Here is a 22,490-nt window from a genome sequence, read left to right as displayed (position 1 = left end):
GTGTCCGCCCGACTATCATCGTGACTATTGGCTTTATCTAGTTGCTGCTGATAGTACTATTAGTATGGTTTTGGTTCAAGATGACAATGATGATTCTAAGCACGTTATCTATTATCTTAGCCACAAGCTTCTTGACACTTAGACTCGTTATGCTTATGTCGAGAAGCTTGCCTTGGCAGTTGTCCAAGCTGTCCAACGCTTTCGTCATTCTATTTTGTTGCATATGACGACCGTGATTTCAGATTGCAACTCGATGCCATACATTTTGTCACACCAATTGCTGGGGGGCAAGTACTCGAAATGGATTATTATCCTTTAAGGGTTTGATTTGGAGTTTACTACTACCAAGTCTAAAAAATCATTGGTCTTTGCTGAGTTGATTTGCTCATTATTGTTAGAAAATTATATATTACAGAAGATAATCAGGCTCCACACCCAACAATCTCCCACTTGGAGACTGATTATAGCAAATCCACCGCTGCTTCATTTGCTATACAACGACTCCACTTTGGACCTGGATGTTTCTCATCTTCTTCATCATACTTGAAGGCCAATTGAAACTGAGCAGATTCTCAGTTTCTCCCTGGTTACAATTTTTGTTAACATATCTGTAGGATTCTTGCTAGTGTGTATATTTTCCAACTTCAACTTTCCATCTTCCAATGCTGACTGTATGAAATGGTACTTGAGCTGTATATGTTTAGTCTTGGAATGAAATGCAGAGTTCTTTGCAAGATGTATGGCACTCTAGTTGTCACTGTATAACCTTCCCAACTCCAGCTTTCTTGCCCAATTCATCCAGAAACCTTTGTAACCGAATCATTTCTTTACTAGCCTCTATAGCAGCAACATACTTTGCTTCTATTTTTGAAAGTGCAACAACATTTTGGATTTTTGAAACACAACTGAAATTTGTTCCACCTACAGTAAACACATAACCTGTTGTGCTCCTCCTGTTATCTCTATCACCTACCATATCTGAATCAACATATCCCTATAGAGCAATGTTTGAACCACCAAAGCATAATGCTTGATTTGTGGTACCTCTCAAATACCTGGAATCCACTTCACCGTCATCCAATGTTATTTTCTTGGATTGTTCATGTACCTGCTTACAACTCCCACTGCATGTGCAATATCATGCCTTGTGCAGACCATTGCATACATTAAGCTTCCAACTGCTGATGCATATGTAACTTTAGACATATGAGCCATTTCTTCCTGAGTCTTGGGACACGCCTCCTTACTTAATTTGAAATGGCTAGCCAAAGGTATACTGACTGGTTTTGCATTCTGCATATTAAACCTTTTCAACGCCTTTTCTATGTACTCACTTTGAGACAATGTTAATTTGTGATTCTTCATGTCTCTAGTTATTCTCATACCAAGGATTTGTTTTGCAACACCCAAATCCTTCATTGCAAATGAGTTTGCCAATTTTCTTTTGAGCACATTTATTTCCTGCATGTTAGAACCTACAACAAGCATGTCATCTACATATAATAACAATATAATACAGTTGCCATCATTTTTCCTTCTGAGATAAACACAATGATCAGAGTGAAATCTAGTATAACCTTATTCAAATATAAACCTGTCAAATTTTAGATACCACTTCCTTGGAGCCTGCTTTAAGCCATACAAGCTCTTCTTCAACCTGCACACTAGTTTCTCCTTCCCTTTTACCTCATATCCTTATGGCTGCTGCATATATATCTCTTCCTCCAAATCCCCATGGAGAAAGGTTGTCTTTACATCTAACTGCTCAAGATGAAAATCTTTAGCTGCTACTAGACTTAAAATAGTTCTGATTGAAGTCATTTTAACAACAGGAGAAAATATTTCATCAAAATCAATACCTTTCTTCTGTGCAAACCCCTTCACCACAAGTCTAGCTTTGTACCTCTATTTTCCTCCATCTTCTTCCTTCAGCCTGTAAACCCATTTATTCTGCAATGTTGTTTTACCTGTAGGCAACTTGACTAAGTCCCAAGTCTGGTTATGTGCTAAGGAGTCCATCTCTTCTTTCATGACTTGCTCCCACTTCTTCCTAGTTTCTACCTGCACTGCTTCTTCATAACATTCTGGTTCACCAGAACCAGTCAACAATACATAATATAATGAAGGAGAGTATCGTTCAGGGGGTCTACTTATCCTGGTAGATCTTCTAACACCACTTTTAGGTGTTTGAAGTGCTTGTTGTTGTTGTGGTTGTTGCTATGGCTGTTGATCATTATGATTTTCAGGCACCATCACTTTTCCTGTGATATCGTCAAGCACTGTGTATTCTCTATTTTCTTTTTCTTGTTTCTTTTCCTGCAACTAATTCTTATACAAGACCTTTTCATTGAATATTAAATCTCTACTCCTAATGATTTTGTGATTTTCATAATCATATAAGAAATAACCCAAATCATTAACACCATATCCAATAAAGTTACATTTCTTTGATTTTGCCTCAAGCTTTGTTATATTTTCCTTGTTAATGTGGACAAAGGCTTCACAACCAAAAGTCTTTAAAAAAGGAGTAGTTTACCATTTTACCTATCCATGCCTCCTCTAGAATACCACCATCCAAGGAACTTGAAGGCCCTCTGTTTATTAAATAAACAATAGTATCTACAGCATCTGCCCAAAATTGTAAAGGCAATCCTGCATGCAATCTCATGCACCTTACATGCTCCATGATTGTTCTGTTCATCCTTTCTGACACACCATTTTCTTGTGGTGTTCTTGGAACTGTCTTCTCTCTGCAAATTCCATGCTCTGAACAGTACCTATCAAACTCTTTGCTACAATATTCACCTCCATTGTCTGATCTGAGACACTTCAATTTCTTTCCTGTCTCAATCTCAACCAAAGCTTTCCATTTCTTAAAAGTATCAAATACATTAGATTTATTCTTAATAAAATAAATCCAAGTTTTTCTAGTTGCATCATCAATAAAAGTAACATAATAACGAGAGCCACCGAGAGATGATACCTGAGCAAGTCCCCATACATCTGTATGCACAAGCTCTAATTTTTTGCTCTTCTTTTCTTTCCCAACTCTAAGAAATCTGACTCTCTTCTGTTTTCCATAAATGCGATTCTCACAGAAGTCCAAATCAACATTATTCAAACCCGGCAACAAATTCCTTGACTGAAGAATCTTCATCCCCTTCTCACTCATGTGTCCAAGCCTATGATGCCATAATGCTACATCTACTCCTTTGGAAGTTAAATCATTAACAGAGTTAGAAATACCATTGCATAAATACAATGTACCAACCTTTTCGCCTTTTGCTATTACTAGGGCTCCTTTGGTGACCTTCCAAGCTTTATCTGTGAAAGTTGTCACACAACCTTCAACGCCTAACTGCCCTGTTGAAATCAAATTCTTCTTCAGATTTGGAACATGCCTTACCTCCTTTAGTAGCCATTGGTTTCCATTCTGCTATTTTACAAGAACCTTACCCATTCCAACAATTTTACAGTGTTTATCATCACCCAAATGGACTTGTCCAAAATCTCCTTGAACATAGTCATGAAAATATTTCTTATCAGGCGTGGCATGGAATGAGGCCCCTGAATCTACCACCCAGGAATCAGTAATATTTTCAAAAGCAATAATCAAAGCATCTTGTAACACCTCACTTGTCACATTTGCTTCATGATTGTTTTCTTGTTGTCCATCTCCTTCTTTTCCCTTCCGAGATCTACAGTCTTTCTTTAGGTGTCCTTTCTTTCCACATTTCCAGCACACTATCCCCGATCTAGACTTAGATCTGCCTTTTCTTGATTTACTACAATATCCTGAGCTCTTTCCTCTTTCCATTTTTCTTCCCCTAGAATCTGCACTCAAAGCATTACCTAATGTCTCACTGAAGCTTTTCCATCACATTTCCTCGCTAAGGATTGCACCAACAACATCATCAAACTTTAAAGTACTAGATCCAGAGACAGAGTTACTAATGGCCATAACTAAACCATTCCAAGTTTCTGGCAATGAGAACAGAAATAACAGAGCCCTAACTTCATCATCAAAATTTACCCCTACAGAACTTAACTGACTTGTAACTGTATTAAAATCATTTAAATGATCAGCGACAGATCCACCCTCTGACATCTTCATATTAAATAAACGCTTCATAAGAAATACCTTATTTGACGCCAAGGGTTTTTCATATAGTTTGGCTAATGCCGACATTAAACCCTATGTTGTCGTTTCCTTTGAAATATTAAATGCTACCGACACCGCTAGGCATAGCCGTATTGTTCCAAGTGCCTTTCTGTCGAGAATATCCCATTCTGTGTCTGTCATACTCGTCGGCTTCTTTGTCTTTCCGCTCAATGGTAGGTACAGATCTCTCTGATACAGATAATCTTCCATCTGCATCTTCCACAGGTGGTAGTTTTGGCCGTTGAATTTTTTGACCCTAAACCTACCATCTTCTGCCATTTCTCCCACTCGAACCAGGAACCCTTCTCTCCTGCGAGTTTATCTGCCAAATAGACCTTCAACACTGATACTAGTTGTTAGAAAATTATATATTACAGAAGATAATCAGGCTCCACACCCAACAGTTACCGTCTGCTTCCGCTCCCTCTCAGATAGAGGACCGCATTCCGGATGACACATTTTTCTTGATCATTACCCTTGATCCCTGGTATGATGACATTATTGTCTACCTCCAGACGTCTTCCTTCCTTCCTGATTTTTCTAAGGATGCTCGGCGACACATTCGTCACCATTCTCAGCCTTATCGTATTATTGGAGACACTTTATATCGTCTCAGTGTTTATTTTGTTCTCCGTCGTTGTCTAACTTTCGAGGAAGCTAAAAGAGTCTTGAATGACTGCCACTCTGGCACATGTGGTGGTCATTATGCTACTGCCTAAAAAATCCTTTGTGCTGGTTACTTTTGGCCCTCCATTTTTAAAGGTCGCATTCTAGTTGTCTGTTCCTGTCATGCGTGCCAAATTTACCAGCAGAAGATGTGTGCACCACCTTCTCTTTTGCATCTTGTCATTATGTCACCCTTTTGCTAAATGGGGCATTGATTTTATGACCTGTAACCCTCGCTCGGCGAGGGGGCATGGGTATATCATCGTTGTCGTCGATTATTTTACGAAATGGGTCGAAGCGATGCCTACATTATCTAATGATGGGAAGATAGCTTCGCAATTCCTATTCAATCATGTGATTACCTAGTTCGGCATCCCTCAGGCTATAGTCACTAATCATGGTTCCCATTTTTGTGGTTATATGATGACTGAGTTGACAACCCAGTTAGGCTTGCGTCACGATAGTTCGATGCCTTATTACCCTCAGGCCAATGGCCAAGTCGAAGTTGTCAACAAGGTGTTGGTTACTATGCTTCAACGTACCATTGGAATGCACAAGTCCAACTGGAATTTAATGTTGTTTTCCACCCTATGGGCCTACCGTACCTCAATTAAATATGCAACCAGATTCATGCCATTTCAACTGGTTTATGGTATGGAAGCTACACTCTTGATTGAATGTGAAATCCCTTCTCTCAAATTCGCTGTCGAATTGCTCCCAAATACTAGTTCCGTGGAAGAACGCCTTCTTTATCTAGAACAGCTGGATGAGACTCGTCGACTTGCTTCTTTAGTTATTGAAGCACAAAAGAAGAGAGTCAAGACTCACTTTGATCAAACAGTCAATCCACGTTCCTTCACGAAGGGAGATTTAGTCCTGCTGTATGATCAAGCTAATGACAAGCTGGGGGCGGGCAAATTTGAACCCATGTGGCATGGGCCCTATATCGTCAAACGAGTGTTGTAAAAAGGGGCTTATGAGCTAATTGATTACAAAGGTAACCCTTTGGATAAGCCCCAAAATGGTCTTTATATTAAGAAATATTATGCATGAATCTTTTGTGCATTGTTGTGTACATAAGTGTGTTTTTCATCTTGTACATGTTTGGTTTGGTGTGTAAGCGTTTGTTGCTTATTGTGTCCTTTTTAATTTTTATGTAGATGTCTATCGCACCTTATATCGGTTTCGCTAATGGTGCCTATCATAGTACCCGGAATCTTTCCTCTGCGGCGTGGGTTATCTACGATCCTCACGGTGAGTTAGTGGATCTTCAAGGTGTTTGTCTAGGGTGTACCACAAACAATGTCGCTAAATATAGCACCGTCAAAGAATTATTGGTTGAGGCTGTTGACCTCAATATTCATGCATTGATTGTGAATCTAGACTCCCAGCTTGTTGTTCTTTAACTTAACGGGCGTTATTCTGTTAGAAATCCTCAAATTCTAAGGTTGTATTTACGGGTTCGCTTATTGGAAAGGAATTTTTATTATATCACATATCGACACATTCCTAGAAGGTTAAATACGTTAACTGATGCATTGGCAAATCAAGTATTAGATAGACATTTGCGCAATTTATAAAAATCATAAGCAAGCATTCAGACACAATAAGTAGATACAGTAAAACATAGATAGATGTATATCGTGTGTTGTGCACCATGGTGCTCAAAATATATATATCTATAGATATATGTCCAAGAAATATGTGTGCTCAATTACATCGTGAGACACATCTCTCAAAACTCTACAGAAAAGAAACCTAGACGTCTACTATGCATTATGCTCTCTATAGCAGACTACTGCTTGGACCACACGTCGAAGTAGCCAGTGTATCCTGTTCGACACACCCGCGGTGTGTCGCTGGTACTGCCTGGGAATCTCCTCGAACCCTCTGTAGTCTGGGATCCCCTCAGTCAAGCCCTCTAGGTTTCAGGCTATTTCCTCCTCAGCATCTCCACCTAGAGGTGGTAAGTCAATCTCTCTAGCAGCCCTCCGGGCAGTAGGAGTGAGACCTACTAGTCTCTCAGGACCAACATCTGCAAAGAATTGAACATAATAATTAGGGCATGTATATTTAAAATCCAAAAACAACAAAAAATTACAAAAGTTTATCGGTCAAACTGAGTATTTTACCTCTCTCATCCCACTGTTCGCCAGGTGGAAGCAGCATGTCTGGATCTCCCCTGAAGTCCATCCCAACGTACAGCCAATCCTCGACTACAACTTGTTGGCGGTTCATCCACTCAACAAATTTCAAACCCCATGATTTAGGCTGGCCACCACCTCCTCGCAGCATCACGAGCGCCCATCAAGTTATCCGTGTTTTTCGTGGTTTTGGCCATCCGAACGTCATGCCATGTCTCTACAGGATCGTACTCACTCCAGCATGAGCGGTATCAAGATTGAGCCGTATCCGAACTGTTTTGCCTCACCTCGATGGCACTTGGTCAGTTGTCTCTTCATTTTGAGAGACACGGCCTCTGCCCAGTTAAACATAGTAGGGTTCAAACAATCTTGGGCTAACCGTAATTGAGTTTTGGTCACCTCATGCTGGGCTTGGGAGCCAGCTGCTCTAGTTATGTTAAATAGCAATACCTGTAATGACAAATCATTAACAGTGAAAATTTGCAGCTTGCCACTTGTTGATGATTTCCGTGCTCCTGGGGGGCACATTCATGTGATAAGGGTGTCCATCGAGTCTCCAGTGACCCGAGTTCCCACCATGCGGGGCATCTCTCCTCTCCTTGACAACCCAGTCAAGAAATAGATGTCTGTGGCATCAAATTCTATCTCTTGCCCACGAATTATGAACTTGCCTTCATTTGGATTCCATGCTCGGATTAGGTACTCCAGGAGATCCAACTGTGCTCTTAGCAGTGGTGTCAGGAAGAACTTCAGTAACCCACAGTTCCGCAAGATGTTCAGGCACTGAGGATCCGCCATTCCCATCTCATCATCATGGTCATGGGTACGTTCTTGCCATACAAATGCCATTGTTTATCCCTGCATGCATAAACATCCCATTGTTAAAATCCATCCAACCATTTTCACCATTTAAAACTGCTTATAAATGAAGTTTTTTGGGTTCTGGTGCTCGTCGTAGTTGTTCTTAAAATAGCTACGACGGGCCAATTTGCATAGTTCACAAATTCATGGGTCGTCGCAAGTGTACATCACTTTCCTGTGACGATCCCGTTTTTTCCCCGTGCAAATTTCTCGGTCATCGCAACCCCGAGGGGGAAACTTGCGACGACCGAGGCAGAATTTTTGTCCAAAAAACCCCTTTAAATGTCGATCTAAAACGTGAAATTTCATCTAATTTTGGCGAAAAAAAAAGTAGGGATGGGGTACTTACCTCGAGGAAGCACGAGAGGCAATGGACCAATGAGTTTCTCAGAATCAATCACCCAGTTTCACAAGGTACGCAATGTTTGAAGTTTTTTACCACAGTCAAAAAACACAAGTAAAATGGTTTTTCACCATAATGTCTCTTTTATAATCTTTTTTTCAAAAAATTTAGGGTTTTCCTTAAGGTTTGAAATTAGGATTTTGACCTATATGCGTGTTTTTGCGAGGCAGATCTTATGCTTGCATTTTCTTGTGTAGTGATGGGTATTTTGAGTGTTGGTGATGATCGATGCATGAATTATATACTCAAGCAGTACCAAAAAAAATCTTTCTGAGTCAACTTTAAGCTCTTTTCTGACTCTTGAAACGTGAAAAGATTGTCGAGCCCTTGTCATTTCAAGCTCGTTAATGGTTACGAAATGTCGTGTCCCCAGTAAATTTTTACTTTTTTAGGCTGGAGGCACTATTTACGAAAAGTAATCCTTGACTGAAATGGTCAAGCAGTTCTCTCGAGTATTGTTTTCTACCTTTTCAGGCTTGAGAGACACCAACATACAAAAAGGGCCCCTTTGGAGTTTTCTTTTCCATGTCTTTTTCAAACTCTCTAAACATGAAAAAGACTCTGAGTTTTACCTATGTCAAACTCGTTAAACCCTGACGACATTGGACTCGTCACCATGATGAGACCCAAGCTTCTCCTCCCTAGGGCTCGTTAAAATTTCACTAGGTTGGATTTGTCCGAAGGACAAACTTATATTGCAAGCATATGCTATCCCCTTCAAGCTTGTGTTTCAAAAATAATTGGGGTACTCGCCAGCAATGGTGGGGGAAAAAATTTGGAAATATTATGTTGATTACCTACGGCAGCTTGTCGCTCTTGAACATCGACACCTTTGTTGCTTCTCGCCGGGTTTGGGATATCCTCACTTCGTCATTGGCTTTCTGGGTTTTGGGTTCTTCATTTTGCCTCGTTCCATTTGATCCCTGTTGTCTCCACATGACCTTCGATCCCTTTGTACCAAAATGTTGCCACATTCTGGAGTCGTGTCGCTGATATGTTCAAGAGCTTAGTCCTTATGCAGTTTGCACCCTTACATTCTCCTCTGATTCTTTGTTTCATCCATATACATCTTTTTCCTTTGCCTCGCGTCGTTGATGTGGGAAACACTATGGCACTCCTCCAATGGATCGCTTCCTGTCAACATCAACTCATTATCCAGGGAGTTGATCTAGAGACTACTTTCGGGTACCTTGGAGCTTGCATGCCTCAATGGCAAGTTCTTCGCATTCGACGACAGACTTGCATAATTGGTCTTCGATCGAGTGATTCCACAAGTGTTCGACTCCAGATCATTCTTCACACTTTGTGGATTATATTAGCAGTACCTTGAGAACCATTAACATTACTAGTGGTCTCTCTCGCGCTTGTTAACAGTTCACATCATTGGCTGGTAATCAGGTGATTTTCTAGTATGCTCGACTTCAACACATTTATTTGCATATTAGAAATTGTACGATGGACAAGTCGGGATTCAAGACCCTGGGCTCATATCACACAAGTCCAAGTTGCATGGATTATTTATACATGACTCTTTTGATTGGATGGTTGCGACCATGCCTGAGTCTTTCTGGATGGTTGTGACTATACTTGTATTTTCATATGGTCTTTTCGACTAGATGGCTGCGTCCATACCACAGACCAGTTCTATTTGTCTTTTGGATGGTTGTGCCCATACCTCGACTACATGTATTTCTTTCACTATCAAAGATATCAGTTGTACTTGCATCTGCAGGTTCTCTGCGATGGTGTTTCGATTCAATTATGGTTTCGTAAAGCATTTCACCCCTCCCACTCTCTCAGCCTTCATGCTTTAGGGGCATCTTTTACATAGTATTTTGTCACCGACCCTGCATCCCCTGATCCTGGGTAGAGTCGGTCCCTGAATGGCATCTGTTTTGTGTCATACATCAAAATATGTGTCCACATCTTCCATATCACTCAAGAAGATTAACCATGCTCATTAATCCTGAAGTTGACCCTTTTTACCTATGTTTCAATATCGTCGCAAGACATCAGTATCATGTTTGCGACGATAGACCAGAGGGAACAAGAACCTCGGGACATCGTCGCAAGAGTACATCTATTCTCTACAACGGTTGAATTTTAGGGATCATCGTAGGACATTAGTATCCTGCCTATGACGATAGCCCAGAATACATTAACGCCTTGCGACGTCGTCTCTGAGTCTCATTGTTTGACCTGCGACGACCTAGATATGGCGAATTAGTTCAAACATAATGCTTCTGGGTGGTTCTGGAGCTGGTTGTTGGGTCAAGGAAGTTTGCTTCTCCCCATTTGAGATGGTAGTTCCGCCTTTTGAGTAACCTCCCTTGAAGATAAGATTCCTCTCCCCTCATTTATGGAGTCTCCTCCTCTTATAAAATCATCCTCGATGACTATGATCAGCTAGTTCAGAGTTCTAAGAGTGCTAGTTGATTGTTGGTGTGCTAGTTCTTAGCTTGTTGGATTGATAGCTTACAGTTTGGATTGCCTTTCATGTTGTGAGAGTGTAAATGGTTTTGTAAGAAGGAAGCCTTGTTGTGATTGCCTTAGTTTCATACTTGTGCTTTTGGGTGAGAGAGAGAGTCATCAGTCTTTCTAGGAGATCTTTGAGAGTGAATGCTTATGGAGACATACTGATCGAACCCTTCAAGGAAGCTTGTGACATCAAGGCGTGGTTTTAAGATTTACTATTGTTCATATTAATACAATCAATGGTTATTTCCTATATCATGTATGAAATGTATGTTGATAGTGTATGGTTCCTTGACTCTATAAGTAGATAGTTCGTTGTTGTGCTCTATTATGTGTTTTGTCATTTTCTTATGTTGTTTCAAGTGCATCATTCATTAAGGGGAAGAAAGCGATAGTCGAAGCCGACATGATGAAGACTTCATCAAAAACTGGGATAAGGTAGGCCTCTTCAACGAAAACTATTTAAGGAATTAGCTATTGTCTTTGTCTTGCTGTGACTAGACCCACTCTAGGGCTAGAGGGGTTGTCTCTATTTGCAGAGGGAACTTACCTGCATCATAGTAAGGAGGTGTGTCCCAAGACTCAAGAAGAAATGGCTTATATGTCTAAATTTCGATATGCATCAGCAGTTGGAAGCTTAATGTATGCAATGGTCTACACAAGGCCTGATATTGCACATGCATTGGGAGTTGTAAGCATGTACATGAACAATCTAGGAAGAGAACATTGGATGGCAGTGAAGTGGATTCTCAGGTATTTGAGAGGTACCACAAATCAAGCATTATTCTTTGGTGGTTCAAACATTTCTCTACATGGATATGTTGATGCAGATATGGTGAGTGATAGAGATAACAGGAGGAGGACCACATAGTATATGTTTACTGTAGGTGGAACAGTTGTTAGTTGGGTCTCAAAATTGCAAAGTGTTGTTGTACTCTCAACAATCAAAAGCAGAGTATGTTGTTGCTATAGAGGCTAGTAAAGAAACGATTTGGTTACAAAGGTTTCTTGATGAATTAGGTAAGAAGCAGGAGTTGGGCAGGTTATACAGTGACAGCCAAAGTGCCATACATCTTGCAAATAACTCTACATTTCATTCCAAGACTAAACATATATAGCTCAAGAACCATTTCATATAGTCAGTGTTGGAAGATGGATAGCTGAAGCCCGAAAAGATACACACTAGCCAGAATCCTGCATATATGTTAACAAAAGTTGTAACCAGGGAGAAACTAAGATTATGCTCAGTTTCAATTGGTCTTCAAGTATGATGAAGAAAATGAGAAACATCCAGGTCCAAAGTGGAGTCATTGTCCAGCAAATCAAGCAGCGGTGGAGTTGCTATAATCAGTCTCCAAGTAGGAGATTGTTGGGTGTGGAGCCTGATTATATTCTTTATTCAGAGGTATCACCGCATTGGACCCCAGTTCGTAATGTGGCAGCAATGCCACCCATAATATTTGCGCTGCAAGGAGGGTCTAGGGGGGGAACTGCGATCTTTGGGAGCCCCCCTGGTGGGGGATCAGAGGAAGCACCCCCGAAGCTAAAAATAGATGTAAAATTGCCTTGTAAAATGTTGTAATTTCGTAGTCAATCTGGGTTGTTCATTAGGTGGAGATCTAATGGTAGAAGTCATGTTTAATTTAGGGTTTTTTTCCCTAGAAGGCAACCCCTCGCTATATATGAGGGAATTGTATCGCGCATATGTAGATCTGTATTCTAAGTGAGAAAGAGAGAGGAGATTGTGTGAGAGCGAAGAGGGAATTACATCCGGTCTATTGTAGGTTGTATCTCTTCATTTTGCTGGATAATATAAAAGGAAGGATTGGATGTTCCTCGAGGACGTAGCCCAAATTGGGTGAACCACGTATATCTGTGTCTGTCTTGTTTTATGTGTTTTCTATGTTTATATTTCTGTAATATATTTTATGTGTTCTATTACTCTGTAATATATAATTTTCTAATAGTAGATCGAGGTTTGTGTCAAGAACCTGTATAAGATATATGTGGAAGATTGTGTTGCATTAAGAACTAAATTGGAGAAAGTGTAGAGCTGCGATGTCAGTGAACTTTGGCACAGAAGACTTAGTCATTTACATCATGGAACCTAAAAAATTATGTGGCAGATAACCATGTCCTCCGCGAAGGAGAACTTGAGCAACAAGATGTATGCAAAGGATTTACTTTGGGTAAGTACACAAAATCCACATTCCATGATCGGGACAACAAAGCACATGCAGTCTTAGAAAGGATACACTATGATTTTTAAGGACCTTTCTTAACATCCTCCACTTCCAGACACAAATATTTTGTCATTTTTATTGATGACTTCTCAAGCCATTGTTGGATCTTCTTCATGTGAAAGAAATATGAGACATTCTCCAAGTTCGTAGAATTGAAGACAATGGTTGAGAAAGAAACCAGCAAGAAGGTGAAGGCTATAAGAAGTGATAATGGATGTGAGTATGTTTCGAATGAATTCAAACATTTATGTGTGAAATAAGGCATTCGAAGAGAGCTGACACACCCCACAACCTACAACGTAATGGGATGGCTGAGAGAAAGAACCATAACATTGTGGAAGTTGTGAGAGCTATGTTACATGACGAAGGCCTACTTCTACATTTATGGGTTGAGGCATGCAACACAGCGGTCTACTTGCAAAACCAGACTCCTCATCGATTTCTTGGTATGATTACACCGAAGGAGGATTTCTCAGGGAGAAATTCGGATGTGTCGCACTTCAAGATTTTTGAGCCTCTATTTACTGCCATGTATCCAAAGAATCAAAGAAGAATCTTGAACCAACAACAGATTTGGGGGTATTTTTAGGTTATACATAAACTCCTCACAACTACCATGTGTACTTACCTTCCCTCAAAATGACAGTTGTGCGAAGGGATGTAAATTTTAATGAGGAAAAAGTGATGTGGTTCTCTCTTAAGAGGGAGCTTCATATCCCACTAGAAGAGGAGCTTTTAGCTCCAAAGGAGGAGCCTTAAAAATTTGTGGAGTAGCCACAAATTGAGAAGAGATTAGAGACATCCACTCAAGTAGAATCATCCAGAGAAGGTAGAAAAAGGACCAGGGAAGTTGATAGACTTGTGCAAGATACAAGGGAGAATGTGTGATCTCCTTCAAATTTGCGCAGGAATAGAAGATCACCTGAGAGGTACACAGGCTACATGGCTCTAATGGTTGAGCTTGTAGATACTTAGCCATCCTCTTTCAAGGAAGCAGTAGAGAAACTTGTATGGGTTAATGCAATGGTGGAGGAATATGAATCCATTGTCAAGAAAAGTGTTTTGGAAGTGTTCCCAAGACCAACAAATAAATGAGTTGTGGTTTCGAGATGGATAATCAAGGTTAAGCATGTAGCAGATATAAGCATAGAGAAGTATAAGGCCATATTTATGGCCAAGGGGTACTCTCAAGTTGAGGGAATTGAATATGAGGAGACATTTACTCTCGTAGGTACTCATCCATTAGATCAATTATTGCATTGACTATGTAGATGGGGTAGAAGATCCACCAAATGGATGTAAACACAACATTTCTTAATGTGGTTATTGAGGAGGAGATGTACATCGAGCAACCAAAAGGTTTTGAGACATTTGATCGAGAGACTCATATGTGCAGACTCAAGAAAGCATTGCATGGTCTCAAACAAGCACCCCATGCTTGCTACACCAGGATTGATAGTTATCTCCTTGGTTGTAAACCTCTATCACATCTGGAAGAAGATAAATTGCTTATTATTGTCTTATATGTTGATGATTTGATTTTGACTAGTGATGAGCTTTTGATCATATCTTGCAAGGAGGACCTTGCAAGGGAATTTGAAATGAAGGACATGGGTCTCATGCACTAATTCCTCAAGTTGGAAGTATGGCAAGGCGATGGGGAACTATTTGTGATTCAAGTAAAGTATGAAAATGAGATACTACAAAGATTCTGTATGATGAGTTGTAAGCCCATGGAGACACCTCTAGCGACCAACTAGAGGAAGGAGGATGCCACTTCAGGTGAGGAAGTGGATGCTACTATTTATCGGAAGTCAGTGGGTTCACTCATGTATCTTGTGAATACATGACTAGATATGTGCTATGCAGTCAACCAGTTGATCCAAGCTATGGTTAGGCCAACCAAATTATTTTGGAAGGCATCTAAGCATGTTTAACGGTACCTCATAGGCACTACCCGGTTTGGATTATGGTACAAATAGACAGAGGGAGTGAATTTGTGTGGCTTCACGGATGTTGATTGGGCGGGGAGTTTGTTAGACCGAAAGAGTACATGAGGTGGAGTTTTTAGTGTTGGGTTTGCAATTGTTTCCTGGTACATCAAGAAGCAAAGATCTGTGGTGCTCATCTTGACGAAAGGAAAATACATGGTTGCAAGTCAAGCAACATGTGAGGTGATTTAGATGAAAAGACACTTGTAGGACTATTTGGTCATATGGTGGATCCAACTGTGATCTACTATGATAATCATAGTTGCATCAAGCTCTCTGAGAATCATGTATTTCATGATCGATCCAAGCATATAGATATCTGGTATCACCATTAACGGAACTATTTGCAGGAGTAGATAATGTTGCTATAATACATTCCGACACAGGAACAAGATGTTGACATTTTAACAAAGTCCTTGTCAAGAGGGAAGTTCTATTTCCACAGGTGCAAGATAGGGGTGGTTGATAATCCCTTTCTTGTTGAGAGGAAGTGCTGAAAAATGCAACAAGAAATTCTCAATTTGATTTTACCTTGATTAAATTGAGAAAATTCGAATTTCCACATCAGTAGACAACTTGGATGCATTTAACTTGTGTGACATGGCTTGTGTCACCCAGTTTATTCAATAAATTTGAGTTGGAGGAGTTAGAGTTCAATTAAGCATGTGTGATTGCTAATTTCTAGCAATCAAGGTCAGATATTTCAAGTTGTTTTCAATTAAACTAGTTCTAGCTGTTGGAGGAACTAGCAGAGGCAGTGGTGCAGTGAGACTTTAGTATAACTTAGTGATCATCCATTTAACTGATCAATCAGCCCAAAATAGCTAGTGCATGCAGAGAATTCGAGTTCCCTAGTTGTGGTGGAGATTCCAATGCAGTGTAACATTAGTTGTATACTAGTCTTGAGTGTACAAGTGTTGCATGCAGTCAGATGATCAACCTTGGGAATTGTGCAATACATTTGTGGAATTTCCTAAATAATAGCGGCCTAATTTATCAAGAAATTGTGCAAGAAAATAAGGGCTCAAGCAGAGGCAAAAATTAACTAATTCTGGGTCAGAGCTTCTTAGTGAGCAAAGAGATATGTTATTCACTTGCAAGTTGTGCTTAGTGGAGAAAAGCAATTGTAATACATCTCCATTCATCATATTAATGCAAGTAGGTATAGGGCTTTAGCAGATTACTTTCCCCATAGAAAAATGTTGCATGCATTTGTTTTATTTCTCATTGCATGTTTGTGATTGATGTTCTAAATTGTGAATTGAATTCCACAAAGTAGTAGAGTAGGTTTGTGTGTTGTGATTTTTTATTAAAATTCATGAGCATTTGCAAATCTACACCATAATTTCTACAAAGAAGGAGGATGGTGATGAAAAAATGGATGTAGGATGAGTGTTCCAATTCCCACAAGTCATTGGTAGTACCTGCAGACTTACAATCAACCCCTTCTTACTCTTGGAAAGAACGTAAATTTAGTGATAAAATTGCAACAATAAAAAATCAAGATGCAAAGGATGAGTTGAGTTTTATTTCATCAAGAGCTACTCTATCCTAGAACATGCATCTAATCCATGTGCAAAGGCATGATCTTAACTTCTAGGATACAGAAATAGAGTATGCAACAGAACTATAAACCAAAGCCTAGCCACTTTCAAAGGGAAAAAAAAACACATTATGTAGATTGTTGTTGTAGACTCCTCAACCACACTTCCCACAAGAGAGGTGGTGATCGGGCCCGCAATCATATCTTTTTGCAATCTAACTTCTGCCTAAACAAGGAAAGAAATACCACTACTCAAACAATGACAAAATAAAATACATAAGGGAGACTATATCCTCTGGGTTGGGTCCTAACCCAAGAGTCTCAGCCCTCCAAAGTTAACTCAGATGTAGATTAACAATGAACCTTCCATTAACAGGAAATGGATTTCAAATGCATCATATGATAATGGAAATATTAGTCCCAAACACTTGGCTCTCAATAGGTCTTCCTAGCTCCAAAATTTCCAATCCTAATGATCCCTTGGGCCTGTTTATTTATACAAAATATGACTGAGGGGCAACTCCCTTGGAAAGAGGACTGCTTCCCTCGAAAACCTTGAAAATAGTGGATCTAGTTCCCTTATATCCTCTCATGCACTTGAGTTCATCTGCTTGTAGTGAACCTCGAGTTGTAGATGAGTGTAGGTTAGTGATTCTAGGGATCACTTTGAGTCAAATGAGAGTAAATACAGGGGACAAGCCTCCTACACTTCCTCTAGCTGCCTCCAACGTGCCTCTGCATCATAAATGTACTAAAAAATGCTCTTTTTCTTGCACATAAACCACATTAGGCCACGAAGTATGACAAGCACCCTTTAGTCTTCCTACTAAACATATTATAGCCAAAAAAAAGTAAATTAATGTGAGGAAAGAAGATTTTTATAGGCTAGAGGATAGCAAAATAGGCCTTAAAATATACCTATTAATGGGACCCATCACTAGGTTTAGAGAAAAATAATCTTCGTGAACAATTAGCATGAAAACTGTTGAGAATTATTGTTCATGAAAATTGTTGAGAATTGGTCACCATTCTTATGTTGTAAACTATATAATTAGCAATTTTAAGGTTAGGTATTCTATGGTTATTGTGCGATATTCACCTCAGTAACGTATCCTATGTCAAGTCCCAAAGTATTAGAAAACATTAGCTATGTTGATATGACGCTCCATGTCATATAACGCCTTCACTATTGTTAACAATACTCCTTTATCGGAAAGGGTTCACTATATTTCAAGTTTGTGCCCCATGTGCTTATGTCATTAAGCTTGCAACCCCATATATTCAATACGGACATCTTAGTCTCCTCCGTAGTGTTTTATGACCTTCAACACTTTCCAACACAGCATCCCATGGTTTTAATGAAGTTGAAATCTCATTATTCATGTGCACGCAATAATGCATAGCCTTTTCCTGCATTTAGTATAATTTTTGCCTGCATCGTTTAATGCATTCCAGCATTGCAATAATGATAGGCCCATGTCCATCTCATTGATTACAACATTCAATATATCATTACGGCCTTATCATTGCGTCCACCCTATTGCATTCCATTGTATAGTGTTGCCCTGCATCGTATTGCATTATAGTAATGGTCTCCATTGCAGCTTTAACGTATTCTTTTTAGCGCCATGTTGTCAGGGTTTCCATCGCCACTTCGCATTGGTTTTCGATGTAGTTTTGCATTCATTATCCTTTGTATGCATCATTAAATAAATCTCTCCAATGCTTCTTTTTTTTAACGTTGCTCATGTATAATCTTGTCCCTCAATGCATTGTAAATCCATTCAACGCACTTTGATCACATGATTTACGACCTTTGCAGTGTTTAATATTGTTTCCCTAGCATGCTCTTTTAAACACTTTTTAATAATGCTTTCCAACCCAACCATATGAAACATTTAAAATAAGTAACACTTTTTAATAATGCTTTCCAACCCAACCATATGAAACATTTAAAATATATTACTTATTGCAGCTCTTCACGTTGCCTTTGATCACAGTATTGCATTTTACCTAGTCAACGCATTGTGGTATTTCATCAACACATTGCAATATCCACTCAATGCATTTGATATATGACCCCTTAACTCATTTTATGCATTTTCTCCCTCAACGTAGGTTGTAACATATTCTCAATGCAGCTTGAATTGTTTTCAACGCTGCCCTTTTGAATGGTTATCAGTGGTCTTTTATCATGGTCTTCAGTGTTTCCTTTGTAAGGTTTCTTAATGCTGCATTTAATGTTTTTCAACGTAGCTTTTGAATGAAGAATTTAAATATATAACACTTCATCCTTTTAATACATTCTATTATGTATTCAACGCAATGCTTAAGCTTGGTATCCAACAGAGCCTTTAAATGGTTTCTCAATGTCCTTTCAATTGTTTCTTGGCACCTTCATTAAACACTGCAAAACAAAAAGGAAGTTGATGAGAATAATAAGAAGTAAATGAAAATTTAACATTTAACTATGAAATAATTTAAAAATAAATCCACTTAGTTCTTTACCATTAATGAGAGTAAACACTCTTTTTCACATAAATTTCATGCTTCTACCATTTCCCATTAAATCTCATTCATGCCATTAGCTCCTTGGATTGTATGTACAAAAACTTGTTTTTTGAAGTGGGAAAAGTGAAACTTGAAACATGCAATAGTTGCATGGCTTCATTTTAAACCTAATATGATTTTAGAGAGCATGAGCTCGAGGAATAATGCACATTCTTTGATTTTTGATACCTCCCACAAAACTTGGAAAAGATGTGGAACTATCCCCATGAAAACTTGTAAATGATAACAAAGGTTTATCTTGAGATCATTCACTTGAAATCAAGCTTACTTACACTAATTATGTAATTCACAATGCAATCTTTTGCTTACTTACACTAATTATGTAATTCACAATGCAATCTTTTGCAAACTTGATTGCTAAAAATAGATGCAACCATATATGATAGAGCTTTGAGTTTTAGTTTTGTTAGGAAATGCAATTCAAACATGGTTCTATCTAAAAACTAGTAACTATATGCATATAAACTTGCTTTTTCAAGCCGGTGCGTGTGGGATTTGTAAAATAAACACTCTTCAAATGGCCAATATTGTTCATTAAGAAGTTGCTAGCATTAGCTCCTGGATAAAATAAAAGAAGCCTCCAAATGATTTGCAAATACAAGTAATAAAGATGTTTCTAATGCCTTCTCTTGAAACAATTGTAATGCATAATGTGGCAATTTGAAAATCTACTTCCTAGTTCATGACAATATATACAAACCCTCTTCATAATCAAGAAGACCTATGGGAATTTAAGTCTTGCGTCATCATCAAATACTTTGAAACAAAATAATATCCAATAGCCAACAATAAGGTGTTGGAAGTTGCATTAATTTGGAAACAAAATCTTAGGATTGAAACCTATCCAATAGCTTGAAAAGCAATCTAATATCCAAGTATAGAAACTAGCTTAATGGAAATGATGTACAATCCAACCTCCAATAATGATTATGCAACTAACATGACTGAAAATGTCATGAAATGCTCATGAAGATTAAGTCTTGAAGATTCCAATTAGGGCATGTGAATTGAACGTGAATCATGGCCAACAACAAAAGATACATGCCTATCATTTGCATAACATACCATGGTGAGTATGAGGCTTGAGAGTGCATCATGAAAGTAGAAAATTCAAAAACCATAAATGCATTCATTAGAATCATCTTCACTCATGTAATATAAATTCATGATTTGTGAATTACGATGCATATCATGGAGATATGAAACTTTAAAAATGCATCACTAAAGTAGCAACTTCCCCAAACCCTAATGCATTCAAAAGAACAGGAACCGAGATGAAGCAAGGGGTAGATAGATGTACTATCTATTATGATAGCATGAGCAACCATAGAATGCCATGATAGATGGGCCATTGAAGGCCTTGAACAATTCAAGACATTGATATACCTGCTAAAACCTTGAAAAGCAAAGGGGGCCCCAAAAATTGGGTATTAGACTAAAAATTTTGGGTATTGTTGTAGCAGCTACAACAAGATGCCATCTCTTCCACCAAACATATTTGATCAAAACTAGCTATCATTTATAACATCACATGATTTTTCCTAACTAGGAAAACCTAACAAATTATCGTATATGCCATGACCCAAAATGGCCAATGGATACCCTAGGCCTTCTTAACCTCAGGTCATTCCTATGGAAGAGAAATCCCATGGGATCTTAATTCCATTTATAGTGGAAGAGATTACCTCTTTAGCAATCTCTTTAATACTTATTGATGTTGATTGGAAAATAGATCATGATATGGAATATAACTTGGATGCTCTGCCCACATGGGTTGTCACTCCTGCTATATCCCATGACTCCCCCAATATTGAGTTGACTTCATATGAGGCCATCTTGGAGGTCATCGGTTCCTTTTATAAGTTATGGGACAATATTACATTTAATTCATTTGTTCTTCTTGATTTTGAAAATGTGGATCTTAACATAGAAAACCTTGAATCAGGCCAAGGAGCATTTCCTAGGTCATCCATGAAGTGCTACCTTTGGACCAAGTCAATTATTGGATTTATGCTCATGAAATTTCCATTTAATTACCCACTCCAAAACCCTCCATTTATTAGTCTCTTACCTTACTTTTTTCTTGATGGTCATCGTGAAGGAGCTATGCTAGCTCATCAGACCACTTACCCTTTATATCCTTAGATAGTTCTTGATAAAAATATGCTTATAGGATTTCACTGTAATCTTCAACCTTATGAACATAGAAATTTGATTCTATGTAGCATGGCAATGGCATTGTACGCCATATGTTGCCAACAAGGGTCCATGATTTCATGTGCATCAATAGGAATCCTTGGTTTGCACCCAACATTGGGAGCTACATGGTGTAACCTATCAGAATGTATCATACCTTTTATATTATGTATTATAGTTTTGGTTTGGTGGGGTGATGTGAGTGATTTTTATTTCTGTGTGTGGGTTGAGTTGGTTTGATGCTTATCATGTTTGGTAATTTATTTTCATATTTTAGTATGACCCCCTTATCCCTTGTCATATGCACACCCATGTTGAGACCAAGAGGTTACATATGCCCGTTGTCTAGTTATGTTGGCATGACAACACTTGAGAATTAATATAAGCATACATGTACATAAAACATGGACTTTGAATCGCATCATTTGAAGTCATAAGTAATAGATGAACCAACACATATTTAGTACATTCCAAAAAGTTATAAAATATTAAAATAAGAAGAAAAAAATATGGTCCTTTTCTTACATGATCCATGCATATTGCTTTCAATATACGCTTTAACTATGGATCTAGTATTTTTAGATAGTTTTTATAGGATATGGTGGTGTTTGTGTGGCCACATCCACCAAAGGTATTCTTTTTCAATCTTAGAATATAGGGATAGGACTTTCTCTATATATTCCTTTGCATTATTTACTATTTGTGATGTTATTTATGTGCCTTATATTGAATATCATCAAGTTGCAACATTAACCCCTTCTTTATTGCATATTGTAACTTTCATGATAGTGCCTACCCTTCATGGATTCCCTAAAATAACACTTGTTTACCATTTTGGTGCCCATGATGTGACATTTGTAGGCCTAGGAATCCTCCTATAGACCTACCATGACATGAAGTTGAGCCGCGTTCCTTTATCTTCATCTATTTTCTGGTGATATCCCACAAAGATTCCCAAACTTTTTCCTTTGCTAAATGGTTGCATATGTAGCATGTTGCTAATTTCGTGGTGCCTACTACTACACCGCTATTTTCCTTGATTTCACTTACCACCACTATTGTTACACTTGACCTCTTCCAATTTTCATTAATTAAAGCTTCCATTTTTCAACCTTTCCATTCATAGAGAGACCATTGTGATAAGTTGTTTGATCTTGCCAGCCTCTTTGCTTCACTTTACTTAGGGTAATTCCACTATTATGGAACTAGATGTATACCATTTATACCACTCATTT

This window comes from Pinus tabuliformis, chromosome 9, assembly GCF_031772625.1.
Source record: "Pinus tabuliformis cultivar Carrire ecotype Pingquan chromosome 9, CPIR1, whole genome shotgun sequence".
Classification (NCBI taxonomy): domain Eukaryota; kingdom Viridiplantae; phylum Streptophyta; class Pinopsida; order Pinales; family Pinaceae; genus Pinus; species Pinus tabuliformis.
The sequence above is the reverse complement of the archived record's forward strand: the minus strand, read 5'-3'. Positions refer to the sequence as shown.